The sequence below is a fragment of the Lethenteron reissneri genome, chromosome 62 (assembly GCF_015708825.2).
Source record: "Lethenteron reissneri isolate LAM-NWPU_2019-01 chromosome 62, ASM1570882v1, whole genome shotgun sequence".
In the NCBI taxonomy this organism is placed as follows: domain Eukaryota; kingdom Metazoa; phylum Chordata; class Hyperoartia; order Petromyzontiformes; family Petromyzontidae; genus Lethenteron; species Lethenteron reissneri.
The window spans coordinates 2,078,971-2,083,837 of NC_083840.1; positions in this window are offsets into that span (position 1 = coordinate 2,078,971).

Consider the following 4,867-nt stretch of genomic DNA (forward strand, 5'->3'; position numbering starts at 1 on the left):
TCCCCACTCCCCGTGCCTCCACACTCCCCGTGCCTCCACACTCCCCGTGCCTCCCCACTCCCCGTGCCTCCCCACTCCCCGTGCCTCCACACTCCCCGTGTCTCCACACTCCCCGTGCCTCCACACTCCCGTGTCTCCACACGCCCCGTGCCTCCACACGCCCCGTGCCTCCACACTCTCGTGTCTCCACACTCCCCGTGTCTCCACACTCCCGTGTCTCCACACGCCCCGTGCCTCCACACGCCCCGTGCCTCCACACTCTCGTGTCTCCACACTCCCCGTGCCTCCACACTCCCGTGTCTCCACACGCCCCGTGCCTCCACACGCCCCGTGCCTCCACTCTCGTGTCTCCACACTCCCGTGCCTCCACACTCCCCGTGCCTCCACACTCTCGTGTCTCCACACTCCCCGTGTCTCCACACTCCCGTGTCTCCACACTCCCGTGCCTCCACACTCCCCGTGCCTCCACACTCTCGTGTCTCCACACTCCCCGTGCCTCCACACTCCCGTGTCTCCACACGCCCCGTGCCTCCACACGCCCCGTGCCTCCACACTCTCGTGTCTCCACACTCCCGTGTCTCCACACTCCCGGTCTCCACACTCCCCGTGCCTCCACACTCCCCGTGCCTCCACACTCTCGTGTCTCCACACTCCCGTGTCTCCACACTCCCCGTGCCTCCACACTCCCCGTGCCTCCCACTCCCCGTGCCTCCACACTCCCCGTGCCTCCACACTCCCCGTGCCTCCCCATCCCCGTGCCTCCCCCACCCGTGCCTCCACACTCCCCGTGTCTCCACACTCCCCGTGCCTCCACACTCCCGTGTCTCCACACGCCCGTGCCTCCACACGCCCCGTGCCTCCACACTCTCGTGCCTCCACACTCCCCGTGCCTCCACACTCGTGTCTCCACACTCCCCGTGTCTCCACACTCCCGTGCCTCCACACTCCCCGTGCCTCCACACTCTCGTGTCTCCACACTCCCCGTGTCTCCACACTCCCGTGCCTCCACATCCCCGTGCCTCCCCACTCCCCGTGCCTCCACACTCCCCGTGTCTCCACACTCCCCGTGCCTCCCACTCCCGTGCCTCCCCACGCCCCGTGCCTCCACACTCCCGTGTCTCCACACGCCCCGTGCCTCCACACTCCCCGTGCCTCCACACTCCCCGTGCCTCCACACTCCCCGTGTCTCCCACTCCCCGTGTCTCCGCACTCCCCGTGCCTCCACACGCCCCGTGCCTCCACACGCCCCGTGCCTCCACACTCTCGTGCCTCCACACTCCCCGTGTCTCCGCACTCCCCGTGCCTCCACACTCCCCGTGTCTCCACACTCCCCGTGCCTCCACACTCCCCGTGCCTCCACACTCCCCGTGCCTCCACACTCCCCGTGTCTCCACACTCCCGTGCCTCCACACCCCGTGTCTCCGCACTCCCCGTGCCTCCACACGCCCCGTGCCTCCACACTCCCCGTGCCTCCACACGCCCCGTGCCTCCACACTCTCGTGCCTCCACACTCCCCGTGTCTCCGCACTCCCCGTGCCTCCACACTCCCCGTGTCTCCACACTCCCCGTGCCTCCACACTCCCCGTGCCTCCACACTCCCCGTGCCTCCACACTCCCCGTGCCTCCACACTCCCCGTGCCTCCACACTCCCCGTGTCTCCACACTCCCCGTGCCTCCACACTCCCCGTGTCTCCACACTCCCCGTGCCTCCACACTCCCCGTGTCTCCACACTCCCCGTGCCTCCACACGCCCCGTGCCTCCACACTCCCGTGCCTCCACACTCCCCGTGTCTCCACACTCCCCGTGCCTCCACACTCCCGTGTCTCCACACTCCCCGTGCCTCCACACTCCCCGTGCCTCCACACTCTCGTGCCTCCACACTCCCCGTGCCTCCACACGCCCCGTGCCTCCACACTCCCCGTGCCTCCACACTCCCCGTGTCTCCACACTCCCCGTGCCTCCACACTCCCCGTGTCTCCACACTCCCCGTGCCTCCACACTCCCCGTGTCTCCACACTCCCCGTGTCTCCACACTCCCCGTGTCTCCACACTCCCCGTGCCTCCACACTCCCCGTGCCTCCACACTCCCCGTGTCTCCACACGCCCCGTGCCTCCACACTCCCGTGCCTCCACACTCCCCGTGTCTCCACACTCCCCGTGTCTCCACACTCCCCGTGCCTCCACACTCCCCGTGCCTCCACACTCCCCGTGTCTCCACACTCCCCGTGTCTCCACACTCCCCGTGTCTCCACACTCCCCGTGTCTCCACACTCCCCGTGCCTCCACACTCCCCGTGTCTCCACACTCCCCGTGTCTCCACACTCCCCGTGCCTCCACACTCCCCGTGCCTCCACACTCCCCGTGCCTCCCCACGCCCCGTGCCTCCACACTCCCCGTGCCTCCACACTCCCCGTGTCTCCACACGCCCCGTGCCTCCACACTCCCCGTGCCTCCACACTCCCCGTGTCTCCACACTCCCCGTGCCTCCACACTCCCCGTGTCTCCACACTCCCCGTGCCTCCACACTCCCCGTGTCTCCACACTCCCCGTGCCTCCACACGCCCCGTGTCTCCACACGCCCCGTGCCTCCACACTCCCCGTGTCTCCGCACTCCCCGTGCCTCCACACTCCCCGTGTCTCCACACTCCCCGTGCCTCCACACTCCCCGTGCCTCCACACTCCCCGTGCCTCCACACTCCCCGTGTCTCCACACTCCCCGTGCCTCCACACTCCCCGTGTCTCCGCACTCCCCGTGCCTCCACACTCCCCGTGTCTCCACACTCCCCGTGCCTCCACACTCCCCGTGCCTCCACACTCCCCGTGCCTCCCCACGCCCCGTGCCTCCACACGCCCCGTGCCTCCCCACGCGGCCACCCACAGCTCGCGTGCGCCACAGTGACGGCCTTCCGTAGGTGCTGCTCGCTAACAGCACTTGCCCCAACGCTCTGCGGAGGCTATACTGGGGATCTTTGCCTTCGTAGTGTGTGTCAGTACGTGGGGAGCGGCGGTGCAGCGGTCAGCGCCAAGTTGCGCTACGAACCCGACGACCCGAGTTCGATTCCCGCTCACGGCCAACCCCGGCGATGATTATCTTAACCGGTCCTGGGCCTCGCCTAGGTCGACTCAGCCTCAAATCAGTACCTGGTGCAATGTGTGAACATCGCCACTGGGGAGACAATGCGGCCGGGCGTGGTGCTGGCCACCCACCGCCTCGTGTGCCACAGGGCCGGCCTTCGTAGGTGCTCGCTAACAGCACTTGCCCCGACGGCTATCTGGAGGACCTTTGTCTTTGTGCGCGTGTGTGCAGAGAGCGGGGCTGCTACCAACGAGGACCTCGCCTCCGACCTCTTCCAGGTGAGTTCATGCTCGAGACATTACGCGTGAGTGAGTAGAGTGAGTGTGGTGAGTGTGGTGAGTGAGTGTGGTGAGTGAGTGTGGTGAGTGAGTGAGTGAGTGTGGTGAGTGAGTGAGTGAGTGTGGTGAGTGTGGTGAGTGTGGTGAGTGAGTGTGGTGAGTGAGTGAGTGTGGTGAGTGAGTGAGTGAGTGTGGTGAGTGAGTGTAGTGAATGAGTAGAGTGAGTGTGGTGAGTGGTGAGTGAGTGTAGTGAATGAGTAGAGTGAGTGTGGTGAGTGAGTGGAGTGAGTGTAGTGAGTGGGGTGAGTGAGTGGTGAGTGTGGTGAGTGTGGTGAGTGTGGTGAGTGAGTGGGTGAGTGTGGTGAGTGAGTGAGTGGGTGAGTGTGGTGAGTGGAGTGAGTGTGATGAGTGTATTGAGTGTGGTGAGTGTGATGAGTGAGTGTGGTGTGTGGTGAGTGAGTGGAGTGAGTGTGGTGAGTGAGTGAGTATGGTGTGTGGTGAGTGAGTGTGGTGAGTGTATTGAGTGTGGTGAGTGTGGTGAGTGAGTGAGTGTGGTGTGTGGTGAGTGAGTGTATTGAGTGTGGTTGGTGAGTGTGGTGAGTGTGGTAAAGCTTTCGTGACTGCAGGAATTCATATTCTTTAGGTCTTTCGGTAAAGTCACGTCGCTAGGTTCAAAGAAAATAACAACAAACCACGACGTTTCCATCGCAACACAAACGGCCGTCATCAGAAAAAGCTTCTAAAGGCAAACTTTATAAAGAATTCCCTCATCAAACCTCTACACCACAGAGCTCGATGTATTTCCGACCATCACCACCTGGTCAGTGAACTACAACACGTACTCCAAGCCCTCAAGATGAATGCATATTCAGACTACACAATATTCAGACTACACAATATTCAGACTACACAATATTCAGACTACACAATATTCAGAATACACAATATTCAGACTACACAATATTCAGACTACACAATATTCAGACTACACAATATTCAGACTACACAATATTCAGACTACACAATATTCAGACTACACAATATTCAGACTACACAATATTCAGACTACACAATATTCAGACTACACAATATTCAGACTACACAATATTCAGACTACACAATATTCAGACTACACAATATTCAGACTACACAATATTCAGACTACACAATATTCAGACTACACAATATTCAGACTACACAATATTCAGACTACACAATATTCAGACTACACAATATTCAGACTACACAATATTTAGACTACACAATATTCAGTCTACACAATATTCAGACTACACAATATTCAGACTACACAATATTCAGACTACACAATATTCAGACTACACAATATTCAGTCTACACAATATTCAGACACAATATTCAGACTACACAATATTCAGACTACACAATATTCAGACTACACAATATTCAGACTACACAATATTCAGACTACACAATTCAGACTACACAATATTCAGACTACACAATATTTAGACACAATATTCAGACTACACA